The sequence below is a fragment of the Hyperolius riggenbachi genome, chromosome 3 (assembly GCF_040937935.1).
Source record: "Hyperolius riggenbachi isolate aHypRig1 chromosome 3, aHypRig1.pri, whole genome shotgun sequence".
Lineage (NCBI taxonomy): Eukaryota > Metazoa > Chordata > Amphibia > Anura > Hyperoliidae > Hyperolius > Hyperolius riggenbachi.
Window position 1 is genome coordinate 206,024,814 of NC_090648.1, and position 16,416 is coordinate 206,041,229.

Genomic DNA, 16,416 nt, shown 5'->3' on the forward strand with positions numbered 1-16,416 from the left:
CATGCACATCAGCGTTTGACACATGATGCAGTTACCCTGCAGCAAGAAACCACGGCATGTCACATCTAAAGGTGGTTGTGGCCAGAGTCGGATATAACTCCATGTGACCAAGGCCGGATTTTTACTTTTACCATAGCTAAGCCAAGTATGTTGGGGTTCCCAGTCCATGAGCAGCAGCATCCCTCCCATTCCATGTGTAGCCCCCTCTGCCATGTGTAACATCCATGTGTACAGCCCCTCTCGTTCATGTACAGCTCCTTTGTGCATCAGCTTCCCTTTTCCCTACGTTGCTCACCATTTGCAGCTTTCTCTTTTATAGTTAGAAACCCCTATTGCATGTTCCGGTGCCCCTTGGGTTGTAGCTGCCAAAGGCCCGGGCCTTTGTGGGCTTTCCAAAAATCTGTCCCTGCATGCGACATTTCACTGCATGTGACATTGTGCCATGGAAATTCATGTAATCAGTTTCATCATATTTTGCTAATCATACCCCTGTGTCAACTGTGTCCTGTATGATCTGAAGTAAAATGTTATTACATGAATAAACTGATCATCCCTAAGGACAAGTGTGTCCATGACATGTAGTGTGCTGTTTCCATGCCACATAAAAATGCCTGTGGTGTGCCGCCTCTTCCTTTTCAGTTGTCTACTGCAGTGCAAAGGGATGGTTCTGTGTGGTGTGACTGCAGCCATACTGAGGTGGGAGCTTGAGGTGTTGCAAGGTGGGAATACAATGTGTATGTGTTAAACTGATCATGACATGCTTTTAAGCAGGTGTTCAGTCACACAAGAGAAATTATACTCCTGGGTATATATACTAAATCAACTCACTGTGAATTGCAATACTTGCCAAGCATACATAAACTAACAGCAAGGCAAAACTTAGCATTTCTGAAGAATTTATTAGTAGCAATAAATACAAATCACAATAAAACATGTTTCTGTAAGCAATAATGATGTTTACAGGACATTTGGGGCACTTAATGTATAGTGTTTAGATTGTGTACAGAGTCACTGTTTCATAAAAATGTTCAGACTGTTATTATTATTATCTTCTGTTTTCAGAAGGTAATACTGCACTTTTCAGTATTTTTCATATTTTCACATTTTTTTTACTCATACAATTCTGGTGTTTTTGGGTCTCTACAGTAAACCTAAAGGTCCATACTCACTATGCAATTTTTTGCTGTGATTTTTTGTGACGAACAATTGTTTTCATGATATTGGCTGCCCGTGATGATTGTTTAGATTGAACGACTGTCATAAAGGATCACTGAATGAGTGAATGTTCAGATCACCATTGACTTCAACACAAATTACCGCAATAGTTTAAACATTTTTTTGCAACCATCGTTTTTTTCCGTGGTACGCCGTTCATTGCATCGCTGTCGCCAGAGATTCCCCGATCCATCTCCTGGTGGTGGGTACTTTGCTTTAGTGTAGGCAATGTAAGTGATTATTATTATTATTATTTCTACTATTACTACTACTATTTCTTGCTGTCTAAATATGTATGTTGAAATGTAGCATTAATTATCAACCTTCAATCCAGAAAATACAATGTTAAGACTTCCATGGAGAATTATTGTTTTACGTTTCTTTTTCATTTGTGAAAATCATTGTAAAAGAAGAAAGATATCCTAATTTTCATAAAGTAATAAACACAACAGATATCCTCATTTTGCTCTTTAGCTAGAGCTAAAAGAAATCTTAATCTCTAATTCCCTACAATGGTTAAAATCCTAAACAAATTAAAGATTTGCACCTGAAATAAGCCTTCAAAATGTATTCATCTGCATCTTTACTATAGAAGCTAAAAACCTGTGTTTTGATGACACACATCTGAATGCTGAACTCTTTTTGAACTTTGCTTGTTTGACACTGTTTACTTGTAACACCAAGTCAAATCAATTGACCTAATGACTGTGCTTTGTAGGCACACTCCCTCAGGTAAAGGTGGGTATAACTTTACCTCAACTATAGCTCTAGGTTCTTTCATTTTAGTGAAACCTTTTATTAACGAGTCCCTGCTGGAACGTCTAGAATTAGACAAGGCTGTCCTTCCTGACCACTGCCATAAATCATAAGAAGATTACAGGAACATGGCACATCCATTACACTGCCCATAGTGGGTTTGAATCATGAAGGCAGTACTTAAAAAGTATATTGTATAGACAGCAATCCAACTGCATATATACCTGTACTTAGTGAGCTACTTGTATGCTGACAGTTAAACTTTAAAACTATCTTAGCAAGCACCTTAAAATTAACTTGAAATCAGGGATGTGTGAGCATGCTTCTGTTTGGTTTGGGCTCTGTAGAAGTGAAACTGACCACTTTCAAAGACAAGCGAGAAAACTTATGTTGCAATGTCCAGGCCTCTTCAGCACAACAGTCAGCATAACAGTTACAACTGTAAAGGCCCGTACCCACCACACAATTTTCAGGATGATTTTTCTGATGATCTGTGAATTTTTTGAGCAACGGGTGATCGTTTCTGCGATCTTGCGACGTAGGTACATGTGCACCATCACGCAGACGACGTTTAGTGATGCATGGCGATCAGTGGTGCTCAGCAGAGCTCGAATATTCGAGTAGCTCGAATATTCGAGCTCTTTTTCAGCTATTCGAGCTCGGTATTCGAGCTCCGAATAGCTGCAGCTATTCGAATGGGCTATTTGCGTACACTCGAATAGCCCATTCACTATTCGAGCTATTCGAGCAAACGGCGCTATTCGAGCTCGGTACCGAGCTCGAATAGCGTCATAGCCCAGATTGATGTCCTTAGAGCCAATCAGAGGGCTCCCAGGCCCTCTGACGGCAGCCAATCACAGAGGGGGACCCTGGCCAGCCCCTACACTATAAATAGCGGCCGCCATGTTACGTTTCTCCGTCCTTGCCTGAGACTTGCATAGAGAGAGAGTTGCTCCTTTGTGCTTTGGCTTAGCAAGAGCTTTATTGTGGTCATTTACCTAGCGTTTTTGCTCACATACACCTCCTATACACACCTATATTGTTGTTAGTTAGTTAGACATTGTATTTTAGTTAGTAGCTTTTGTGTTACATAGAGACAGGCCAGCTGCTGCAGGCTTACAGCTTTAGGCCTCAGGGCCTGCCTGTGTGGGCAGCTGTCCTCCTGTCCTCTGTTTATTTCTCTCTATTCTATACCAGTATTTCTGCTGTCCTTTACTACTGATTGTATTAGTATTGTAGTTATATACTGTAACTGTACTAGGACACTCACTGTCACTGTTCATAGGCTACTAGCTGCTCCTGCGTGTGTGCACTCACTGTCTGTGTACACACTACACACACTCTATTTCCAAGTTCTGATAACTGATTGATTATTGTAATTGAATATTGTAATTAGTTAGTTGTACTCACTGTTACTACTTACTGTACTAGGAGTCTCGGACACTCAGTCACTGTTCATAGGCTACTAGCTCCTGCGTGTGTGCACTCACTGTCTGTGTACACACTACACACACTCTATTTCCTTCTGATAACTGATTGATTATTGTAATTAGTTAGTTGTACTTACTGTTACTACTTACTGTACTAGGAGTCTAGGACACTCAGTCACTGTTCATAGGCTACTAGCTCCTGCGTGTGTGCACTCACTGTCTGTGTACACACTACACACACTCTATTTCCTTCTGATAACTGATTGATTATTGTAATTAGTTAGTTGTACTTACTGTTACTACTTACTGTACTAGGAGTCTAGGACACTCAGTCACTGTTCATAGGCTACTAGCTCCTGCGTGTGTGCACTCACTGTCTGTGTACACACTACACACACTCTATTTCCTTCTGATAACTGATTGATTATTGTAATTAGTTAGTTGTACTTACTGTTACTACTTACTGTACTAGGAGTCTAGGACACTCAGTCACTGTTCATAGGCTACTAGCTCCTGCGTGTGTGCACTCACTGTCTGTGTACACACTACACACACTCTATTTCCTTCTGATAACTGATTGATTATTGTAATTAGTTAGTTGTACTTACTGTTACTACTTACTGTACTAGGAGTCTAGGACACTCAGTCACTGTTCATAGGCTACTAGCTCCTGCGTGTGTGCACTCACTGTCTGTGTACACACTACACACACTATTTCCTTCTGATAACTGATTGATTATTGTAATTAGTTAGTTGTACTTACTGACTGTTACTACTTACTTACTTACTGTACTAGGGACACTCACTCAGTCACTGTTCATAGGCTAGCTCCTGCGCGTGTTTGCGCGTGCGTGCACTCACTGTCTGTAGTGTACACACACTAAATTTACTTGTGATTACTACTGATTATTGTAAGTTGTAACTGCTAGTTGTACTTCCTGACTGTTACTACTTACTTACTGTACTAGGGACACTCACTCAGTCACCTCACCCACCAACCCACTCCATTAAAGTACCCCACTTTTCACCCGCCCTTTTAAAAAACTTTTGTCTATACGCCCAAAACATCGAAGATGTCTGGAAGTGGCAGCCAGCGCGGTTTGGGCAAGGGGAAGGGCAGCAAGGGAATCAGGAGGAGAGGGAGCAGCATTGTGGCAAGCCGCGGGCGCGCCACCATGCACAGTTCCGCAGCAGCAGCAGCAGCGTCAGTGGCTAACATTCCTCCCATAGCCACTGGCCGTGGACGCCTTGGGCGCCGCCCAGCAGGAGCATCTGCAACTCACGCTGCAGAGACACAGCAGCAGCAGCGTGTAGCACCTGCTCCGATTTTCCTCCAGCCGGGTCGGAAACGTCCCATTGAGGAAAAGCATGCAGACACTGTGGTGCAACTCATGACGGAGGATGAGCAGCCCGCCATCAGCTCTGCATCTGAGGCCTCCACCCTCACCACCACCACCCCTGTTCGCAGCAGCCGCCCAGCAGGGTCTGGGGAGGAGGCCAGTTCACCGTCACTCGCCGACCTGTCATTCAGCAGTCTTTTGACCCCAGGCATCATGAGTAAATTGTCTGCTGTTGTTGGCGATCTTGAGGAGGAGATGCTGATGGGCACTTTGGGGGATGAGGGATTGGACAGCAAGACTGTGGCGACAGTCAAGCAGCCCATCCATGCATCAGGAGAGGAGTTTGGGGGGTCCTCATCCCAGCAGGACATGTTTCAGGAGGGGGAGGATGTTGATGACCCGGTGACAGACAGAGACTGGGTGCCACCACCTCCAGGGGATGTCGTCCTCAGCAGCTCTGAGGAGGAGGAGGAGGATGCTCTTGTGGGCCTTGCAAGGAGGCGCATCATTGCAAGCATTGGCAGCAGCAGTAGGCAGGTCCCACAGCCTGCTGGTGTCTCAGGCTCAGCAGCAGCAGCAGCAGCATCTGCCAGTACCACCACCAGCCGCACCCAAGCCCCCCAAGCCCCCCCCCCAAACCACCACAGGGAGACAGGCAGCAGCGCTTCCATGCCGTAGGGGGATGTTTCTGTCACCAATCTGGCGCTTTTTCACCATGCCCACAGTGTACAGCAAGTACGCCACTTGCAACCACTGTCAGCGGAAGTTGAGCAGAGGTGCAGACCCCTTAAAGTTCTGCACCAGCTCGCTCATCAACCACCTCGCTGCGAAACATTTCCACCAGCATCAGGAGTTCCAGAGGCTGAAGGCATCTGGTGCTGGCAGTGGCACCACACCCATCACTGCACAGCCTTCAGCAGCAGCAGCAACAGCAGCCACCCGCCCTCCTGCTCCTCCAGCAGCACCAGCAGGAGTGCGGAAACGCACTGCTCCTCCCCCCTCTGCAACTCCTGCCGCCGACACTGAGGCCTGTTCTGGCAGCCAGTCCTCAGTGGCCTCCTCCGCTGTGTCTGCTGATTCCCGTGCCAGCAAAAGGCCACGCCAGAGCCTTTTGAGCGAGTCCTTCCAGGGGGTGGTTAGGGCTCTGCCTCCCAGCAGCCGTCGCGTGCGGCAGCTGAACGGCTTGCTGGCACGGGCCATGTGCTCTCAACTCCTGCCGTACATGCTCGTGCAGGAGGGGAGCGACATTCGTGCGCTGCTTGCTTGCGCAGCCCCAGACTGGCAGCTCCCCAGCAGACACTTTTTCTCCCGCAAGGCCATTCCTGCACTGCACCGCTTTGTGATGGCCAATGTGGAGCGAGGGCTGGAGCACGCGGTTGGTGAAAGGGTCCACGTCACCATGGACTCCTGGAGCAGCCGCTTCGGGACAGGCCGCTACCTGTCCTTCACTGTCCACTGGGTCAGCTTGGTGGAAGGGGGTGAGGATGGGAGAGCAGCAGCGGGCACAGCAGCAGCAGCAACACAGTGGGTGGTGCCACCCCGCAGGGTCAGGGGAACTGCAGCAGGTTCCTCCGATCCTCTGCCATCCTCCGGCACACCTGGCCAAACCCCCCCCTCAGCAGCAGCGTGAAGGCCCGCCACTGCCAAGCGCTGCTGCACTTGGTCAGCCTTGGGAAGACCAAGCTGACGGCAACCCATGTGTTGGCCAAACTCCAGGAGCAGGAGAGGATTTGGCTGACCCCCAGAGGCCTCAGAGTCGGAGAGGTGGTGGCCGACAATGGGGCCAATCTGGTTGCCGCAATAGACAGGGGAAACCTGACCCACATCCCCTGTCTTGCCCATGTGCTGAACCTGGTGGTGCAGAAGTTCTTGCGCACCTACCAGGGGATGGGCGAACTGCTGGAAACGGCAAGGAACGTTGTGCGTCACTTCCGGCGCTCGGCTGCAGCCTGTGCGAGCCTGGAAGACGTGCAAAAGGAGCTGGATCTGCCACGCCATCGGCTGATCCTTGACGTTCCGACTCGCTGGAACTCCACCCTGGCGATGTTGGAGCGTCTGGTTGAACAGAAGCGCGCTGTCAAACAGTACCTTGCCCTGGCCACTGTTTCCGCCGCTCAGAGAAGGGACAAGACCAGCAACATCCCGTCCATCGTCCCCGATGATGACTGGAGGCACATGCAGCAGGTGTGCTTAGTGCTGGCTCCCTTTCTGCAGGCCACTAACATGGTGAGCAGGGACCATGCTATGGTCTGCGAGTGGGTGCCCCTGGTTTGTCTGCTGAACAGGGCCCTCGATGCTTTGCTGGAACAGGGAGCGGCAGCCTTGGACCAGCAGGAGCGGCAAGCAGCTGCACAGTCCACCTCTGAGGGGGAGGAGGAGGAGGACTTGGTGGAGGTCCCTGACCTTGCTGCTGATGAGGGGGATCAGCACAGTGCAGCTGAGTTGGTGCGGGGTGGAGAGAGGATGAGGCTGACGAGGCAGAGGAGGAGGATGAGGACAGCAGCACTGCCGTCAATGTGCCAGCAGACGTGGCCCGCCTCTTCCCAATGGCAGCGCACATGCTGACGTGCCTGCGCAGAGACCCCAGGGTGATCCAGATGAAGCAGAGGGAGGACATCTGGATCAGCATGATGTTGGACCCACGCCTCAAGGGGAAGTTGAGCCAGTTCCTGCCGCCTGCAGGAGGAGACCCAGCGCAACAAATAAGGAGCTTGCAGCAGGCCCTTGTTGAGCGCTTGGAGGAAGCCTTCCCCCAGCCTTCCACCCCCACTGTCCAGCAAGCCAGCACAGAGGCAGCAGCAGGTGCCTGCATCCAGCAGCAAGCGCCCCACAGACCTGCTGTCTCTCAGCCACGAGCTCTACAGGACTGTAGAGGCTCCGGCAGCAGTGACTAGAGAGGAGGTGCATGCAGCAGCATCCTCCACCGGTCACAGCCAGCGCCTGACCCGCATGGTGGCTGACTACATGGGGTCCTACAGCGGGCTTGACAGCGATGCCCCTGTTGATCCCATGGAGTATTGGGTCAAGCGCCTGGAGATCTGGAGCGAGCTGGCGCAGTACGCCCTGGAAGTGCTGTCCTGCCCCCCTTCCAGCGTGCTGTCCGAGCGCTGCTTCAGTGCAGCTGGTGGTGTGGTCACCGAGAAACGCTCACGTCTGTCTCACAAGTCTGTGGACAGACTGACGTTTCTCAAGATGAACCAGGCGTGGGTGGAAGGCGAGTTCCTGGCCCCTGTTGTCGGCGAGATGGGGACATGAACTGGCTAAGAACCATCGTTAATGTGCCTTACCACCCTTTACCACCTCCTGGCTCCTGCTCACTAAGCCAGCCTGGTTCACTTTGACTATTACGTCGCCTGCAGCCACACATTTTACACCTACAGTGGGCTGCTGTGTACTGCCCTTCTGCTGTCTGTCTGTGTTTCCCACTGCCAGGGTACACAGATTTACCTTCTGCTGCCACTCTGCCACCAGCTATTACGTCAAACAATAGCTATATATCTGTGTAATTTGTTTTACAAACAAAACCAAAAAAACATTAAAAAAAAAAAAGGTTTAATTTTTCTGAGGTGCCCGGGTTGAAAACTGTGTTGTCCCAGTTGTGTATTGGACACGATGTGGGCTGCACGACCGCTGTCTGGGACCTCCTGTTGTGTTCATTTACGGCCTGGTATCACCGCTAGGTACCAGGGCTATTATGTCACGCTGCCTGCCTGCTGCCACACTCACCCTACTCCTCCATTCCTCCTGCTGCTGCTGTCTGTCTGTGTTTCCCAACGCCAGGGTACACAGATTTACCTTCTGCTGCCACTCTGCCACCAGCTATTACGTCAAACAATAGCTGCTCACATTACTCCTCCATTCCTCCTGCTGCTGCTGCTGCTGTCTGTCTGTCTGTGTTTCCCAACGCCAGGGTACACAGATTTACCTTCTGCTGCCACTCTGCCACCAGCTATTACGTCAAAAAATAGCTATATCTGTGTAATTGGTTGTAAAACCAAAACTACAAAACCATAAAAAAAAAAAAAAAGGTTTAATTTTTCTGAGGTGCCCGGGTTGAAAACTGTGTTGTCCCAGTTGTGTATTGGACACAATGTGGGCTGCACGACCGCTGTCTGGGACCTCCTGCCTGCTGTGTTTATTTACAGCCCTGGTATCACCGCTAGGTACCAGGGCTATTATGTCACGCTGCCTGCCTGCTGCCACACTCACACTACTCCTCCATTCCTCCTGCTGATGCTGCTGTCTGTCTGTGTTTCCCAACGCCAGGGTACACAGATTTACCTTCTGCTGCCACTCTGCCACCAGCTATTACGTCAAACAATAGCTGCTCACATTACTCCTCCATTCCTCCTGCTGCTGCTGCTGCTGTCTGTCTGTCTGTGTTTCCCAACGCCAGGGTACACAGATTTACCTTCTGCTGCCACTCTGCCACCAGCTATTACGTCAAACAATAGCTGCTTACATTACTCCTCCATTCCTCCTGCTGCTGCTGCTGCTGTCTGTCTGTCTGTGTTTCCCAACGCCAGGGTACACAGATTTACCTTCTGCTGCCACTCTGCCACCAGCTATTACGTCAAAAAAATAGCTATATCTGTGTAATTGGTTGTAAAACCAAAACTACAAAACCATAAAAAAAAAAAAAAAAAGGTTTAATTTTTCTGAGGTGCCCGGGTTGAAAACTGTGTTGTCCCAGTTGTGTATTGGACACAATGTGGGCTGCACGACCGCTGTCTGGGACCTCCTGCCTGCTGTGTTTATTTACAGCCCTGGTATCACCGCTAGGTACCAGGGCTATTATGTCACGCTGCCTGCCTGCTGCCACACTCACACTACTCCTCCATTCCTCCTGCTGATGCTGCTGTCTGTGTGTGTCTCCCAACGCCAGGGTACACAGATTTACCTTCTGCTGCCACTCTGCCACCAGCTATTACGTCAAACAATAGCTGCTCACATTACTCCTCCATTCCTCCTGCTGCTGCTGCTGCTGTCTGTCTGTCTGTGTTTCCCAACGCCAGGGTACACAGATTTACCTTCTGCTGCCACTCTGCCACCAGCTATTACGTCAAAAAATAGCTATATCTGTGTAATTGGTTGTAAAACCAAAACTACAAAACCATAAAAAAAAAAAAAAAGGTTTAATTTTCCTGAGGTGCCCGGGTTGAAAACTGTGTTGTCCCAGTTGTGTATTGGACACAATGTGGGCTGCACGACCGCTGTCTGGGACCTCCTGCCTGCTGTGTTTATTTACAGCCCTGGTATCACCGCTAGGTACCAGGGCTATTATGTCACGCTGCCTGCCTCATTGACTGCCTGCTGCCACACACTCATCCTCCTCCTCCTGCTGCTGAATTTACCTCCTGCTGTCTGTGTGTTTCCACTGCCAGGGAGCACATACAATGGCGCTTCCAACATGCGTGCGCCACCAGCTATTTGTTACGCTCAAAAATAGCTGCATTTCTTTAAAAAAAAAAATTTGAAAAGAGAAATAAGTGAAGAAGAAGACGATATAGAAGAAGATGAAGAAGATGAAGAAGAAGAAGATGAAGAAGAAGAAGAAGATGATGAAGAAGAAGAAGAAGAAGAAGGAGAAGAAGATGAAGATGAAGAAGAAGAAGATGAAGAAGAAGAAGATGAAGAAGATGAAGAAGATGAAGAAGATGAAGATGAAGAAGATGAAGAAGAAGAAGAAGAAGAAGATGAAGATGATGAAGAAGAAGAAGATGAAGAAGAAGATGAAGATGATGAAGAAGAAGAAGATGAAGAAGATGAAGAAGATGAAGATGAAGAAGATGAAGAAGAAGAAGATGATGAAGAAGAAGAAGAAGATGAAGAAGAAGATGAAGAAGATGAAGAAGAAGAAGAAGAAGAAGATGAAGAAGATGAAGATGAAGAAGATGAAGAAGATGAAGAAGAAGAAGATGAAGATGATGAAGAAGAAGAAGATGAAGAAGAAGATGAAGATGATGAAGAAGAAGAAGATGAAGAAGATGAAGAAGATGAAGAAGATGAAGATGATGAAGAAGATGAAGAAGAAGAAGAAGATGAAGAAGTTGAAGATGAAGTAGATGTAGAAGAAGAAGAAGATGAAGAAGATGAAGAAGAAGATGAAGAAGAAGATGAAGAAGATGAAGAAAAAGAAGATGAAGAAGAAGAAGATGATGATGAAGAAGATGAAGAAGAAGAAGAAGAAGACAATATAAAAGAAGAAGAAGATATAGAAGAAGATATAGAAGAAGAAGATATAGAAGAAGAAGATATAGAAGAAGAAGAAGAAGAAGAAGATATAGAAGATAAAGAAGAAGAAGAAGAAGTATATACAGTACTGAACAAATTTCTGGACACAACTTCTCTTTTCAACTTTTTTTTTTTAAAGGAACATCCCCACATAATCACTTGCTGTTGTTACTTGGAAAAAAAGAGGTTTCTTGCATCATTCACCCTCAAAACAAGTGTTGGAAGCTATTTAAGGCCATTTCGAATAGTCAGCTCGAATAATGAGCTCGAATACCGACTCGAATAGTGAGCTCGAATTCCGAGGTCGAATCGAATAGTAAAAATTATTCGACTCGAATATTCGACTGATCTCGAATAATTTACTATTCGAATTCGACCTAACTCGAATTTTGAAAAGGGGTATTTGAGCACCACTAATGGCGATAACAACTGTCATGCCGGATAGGATCTTTAAGATCCATGCAAAGTACTGCGTTCACTTGATTTCCCATTCACACCCCTCATGAGATGTAGCGTGTACCGGCCGGCTGGAAGTTGGAACATGAAATGCTCGTCGTCAGGGGGACATTGCTGGATCCATCTTTCTCTGATGGGTAGTGAATATTCAGGTTAACTGTAACAAATGCACCAGAATTGCATGGAAATACCTTAGAATATCTGAGGAACATGTTGCTATTGAAGAATTGAAATAAAAAAAGATGGAGGAAGAGATAGGTACAGTAATGGGAAGGGTCTAATTTTTGCAGCTTCAAGGGCAACCAGAGAAATACACAAATCCATCAGTTTACAGCCTTCCCTTTATGAATTAACTCCCATTTATTTTAAAACCTGCAGAATAAGAACTACGATGATGAGCAAAATGAAGGGAAACACGACTTTTATCACTTTTATTTTTTGTGTATTTTTGACATGTTCAATGAACCTGAATTTAGTTTCCTTGTCTTTTCTATGTACTATAGCCACATGGGCAAGTTAAAGTATATAATTTATTCAGCCAAATTAATAAAGGTTTTAATTGTATATTTTTCCTATATCCACTCAAGCCCCCAAAATCTTCATCAGCATAGGGACAAATATTACAACCACTACATTTATGCTTCAGAATAGGACCTTGTTTCCTCTGATTCAAAAACAAACAAACAAAAAAACCTTCTAATTGATAAACTTCCCAAATCCAAGCATTTAATTGGAGTCATTTTAGGATGGAGTCAGCCAACAGTTTTAAGACTGCTTCTCTAGTATAAAAGAGTGGTACTTATGCAATACACGTTTTCTCCTGAGTTTTCTCTTAGATGATTTTTTGCAAGCTCTTGAAACTTTAAGTTTCTTCTTCAGGCATGGTTCTGATCCAGTTCTGAAACATACCTGAAGAAGAAACTTAAAGTTTTGAAAGCTTGCAAAGAAATCTTGTACAGTTAGTCATTAAAGGTATCACATAAACAACTTTTGTTGTTATATCTTCGATATGGGCCATATGCTATTCGAGAAAATAAGCTCAAAACATACAAGCTTTTGTGGGAGGAAACCGGAGAGCCCAGAGGAAACTCATGCAGACACAAGGAGAATATACAAACTCTTTGGAGATAGTGCCCTGGCTGGGATTCAAACTATGGACCTAGTGTTGGAAGGCAAGAGTGCTATCCACTACACCACTATGCTACAGTGATAATGTAAAGCCAACACCAGGTTATTTTACAGGCACAATTTGGCCTTTTTAAAATGCACTTTTTTTAGTTTAAGAATAATCACTTAGAATTGGACTATCCTCTTATAAGGCCCATCAGAGGCTTGTTAGCCTCTGAAAGCCCTCCTCTAGGGTCTAAAATGTGGCTGGTCCCTAGTATTGCCACTAAAGAAAAATTATGAAGGAGTCTGTTGACCCCGCAAGTGACATAAAATAAACGATATATATATATATATATATATATATATATATATATATATAGTCATGGCCAAAAAAATGGCACTTATGTCAGAAAATGCCAAAGAATATGTGATTGTCCGGATCACAACACATTGCTGATGCCTTTGGATCAGTCCACATTTATAGCCAGCTAATCAACTCTACAGGATGTGTGATTATCAATGGATGAAAATGAGGCTGCAAGTGTTGTAGAAAGTAATGGAGGCTAGCAGCAGCCTGTGTTGTGGTTCTTTATTGTAGTTGCTGATAAAATACATTGGGTACATCACAATCCTCTGACTCCCAGGCAGGTGGGTGGCAGGGGGAGACAATACCAAGCAGTTTAAAAAAGCAACCAGAAAACAAAGCACTGGAGAGTCCCTAAGTGGTAAACAAAGAGTACAGATCAAAATCTTAAAGAGCATCTGTGGAGAGACCTAAATATTGTAGTTGGGAGAAGGAACCCTTAACTTTTTAGGGATTGGGAGCGGCTGACAAAGAAGACTCATCGATTGTTACAGAATGCAGTTAACATCAGTTATTTCCTCCAAAGGATGTGCTAGTCTTTAGCTGAGTGCGACAATAATTTTGTTCAGAGCATTTTTGATGTTTTTTTTTTTTTTTTCATGTATGCATGCTGCATTGTCGACCCAGAAATCTGGAATTGAAGTGTTGTTTCTGGGTTGCAAGTGCAGAAATTTCTGCAGTACACTCTGTAGAGGTTCATCTGAGCCTCTAAGGAGCTTCTATAGCAGGCTTTCATGCATAAATTTTGTATCTCCTCCTGGAATTTCAACAGAGGGCAGGCTAATGATTCGGTTCATCCCTTGTGATCATGTATGTATGTATTGGTTTGTGGGACAGTGAGGCTACCGTTAGGCCTCAAATATATTGGAAATCATTAGTTAGGATGCTCTAGATTGTTTAAAAAAATGTATGAATGGGACAGCCAGATCCGGAGAAGATTTTTAGTTAAAGCGGGATTGTTACCATAAAAATCAAATTTCAACAGCAACTGCTCTAAATGTATTAGGTGATAAAGATGCTAATCCTGCATTCAAAATGTTGTCGTATGTTATGGTTTTGAGTTATCACATACTTTAGGAGCACTGGCCCTTTAGTAGTTAGTGCCAAACAGTTGCATGCTGGGGGTTCTTTTTATCTATAATATATTCCTCCTCTTCCATTTATTTCCCTGCCTAGCTGCTTATCTGAAACACGATCCCCTGCTCACTTGTGTTTACAAGCAAGGCTGAGGTGACTCAGCGATTGGAGGAGAAAAGAATAAAAGTAAAGGGCAGAAATGACATCAGGATTTAGCCTAAACTGTGGGCAAAAGACATGGTTCCCACCAGGAACAGAATTATCTTCATTTACTATATAACATTCACTGAAATCAAAACGTGGACAGTACAATACATGTGTTATGTAAGTAGATCAAGTATTTATCTACTTATATATGTGTTTTTTTTCCCCAGGCATAGTATGGCTAATCCTATGTGAGAATCTGCTCAGCTGCCTGTGCAGACAGGCAGCGTTTTGACCACTGTTCACGTCTGCATTCTGCAGGTCTCTTTAAGAGAGACTTTCTGTCAGTTCTGCAGCTTGTGTTGCTGAGGAATTTGCATACATTAGTCATGCAAATCCGTTACCTGCCTTCTTTTGATGACTAGCACTATAAAAGCATTCTGCTCCCAGAATGCTTTGCTGGACATTTCCCTTCCATGGTCTGTTCCTGATGGACACTGCTGGAGTGTCAGCCATTGCTATCTAGTATAGTTAATTCCTGGGGGTTGCTTTAGGCTCCCCTTCTAGCCCAGTCAGGTTGTATTATCTGTTTTGCCTGTTCCGTCTGTCTTGTGTTTGGATCGTACAAGCCCTAGCGTTAGCGGCTGTGGATCCTTCTGATTGAGTCTGGAGTGTAGGTTGAAACAGCGGTTGTTTCTGCCTACCTCATCTGTTCTGTCTGCCGTGTGTTTGGATCGCACTCGCCCTAGCGCTGGTGCTGGGGATCCTTCTGTTCTGTCTCCTGGGATCGCGCTAGCCACTTTTCGCTAGCGCTGGGGATCCTTCTGTTCTGTCTTCTGGGATCGCGCTAGCCACTTTTCGCTAGCGCTGGGGATCCTTCTGTTCTGCTACTCTGTCTCCTGGGATCGCGCTAGCTACTTTTCGCTAGCGCTGGGGATCCTTCTGTTCTGTCTTCTGGGATCGCGCTAGCCACTTTTCGCTAGCGCTGGGGATCCTTCTGTTCTGCTACTCTGTAACTGGATCGCGCTAGCCACTTTTCGCTAGTGCTGTGGATCCTATCTCTCGCTTGTCCCTGTTTTCGTGTGTCTGTCTTGTCTGATTCGAAACGCTTGCTGTAGGCTCGGTGAGGTAACCGTTAAGCAAGCGTTCTCTGTTTCGTGTTTGTCTGTCTTTGGTTAGTTAGGCGTGCTTGTCTCTGTTGTGCGTAACACGCGGAGACCGCGCACGAACGCGTGCACTGTTGCGAATGAGTGCGGTGTTCGCGTTCAGCTAGCATTTGTTATTTTCTTTATCTTTCTCTTTGTATGATTTGCTGTGCCTTTGCTACCTTTGTGCTCTGTCCTGCTCAGTCTTGTGTCGCTATTGGCAATCGCCATTCTTGCGATTGCGTTTCCTACTTCGTTTCCGCCGTTGTGTGTTCGCTGTCGCTGGGTGGCGACTAATTTGGTGGGCACACATTGGTTCTGTCCTTTTTGCTCTGTTCCCTGTGGGCTATCCAGCCCTGCCTGATTGTACCTTGTCCCGGATCTGTACAATTCCCATTTGACATCTGTGGCTGTGCAGCGGCTGTGTTCGCCTGCACTCCACAGCGCCATCTGCCGGTGGGAATTGCCCTCTGCGGGTGCATAGCACCTAGCCTGGGTGTCCGCAATAATACGCTTGTGGAGGAAATCCGCCGCGTCAGCGCACGTCTGGTGCGCTGACCACGGAGACGATTCCGCAATCGTTACATCCTAGTGCTTTAATGGAAACACATAAATATTAACTTTGTATATCAGTCACACTAGACAAGCCACTACCAGATACTAAGAATATTTACTGAAGTAAAGAAAAAATAAGGATAAAAGTCTATTTTTTCCTTTTGCAAATGTGCATTCAAACCATGAAAGTCACAGACCCGTTAATAATATGGGTTTGGAAAGCAATAAAAACATTATCACTTCCTAGTCCGAAAAAGCAAAAACAAAAAAACATAATCCCAAGTATTGAAAACGAAAGTGTTGGATTATTAATCTCTTTCAGAACATACTGGTGTTTTAAATGCACTCACAGTAACACATTCACAGTATTCCACAGAGAAGATTAGATTTTTACCTAACTCAGGCTTAGTACAAATCCAAAGTGTCAGTTTCATATATCAGGCAATTAATTACAGTGTTTATTTTTGGGAGGATGAAACATTTTACATATATTTACTTAGAAAGCTGCATGGTTCCTCTAGAATAAATAAGGGCTATAATTCTAGACCAGAAAACCCACAGTTTGCGAGCACTTCTCATCAATTTCCGAC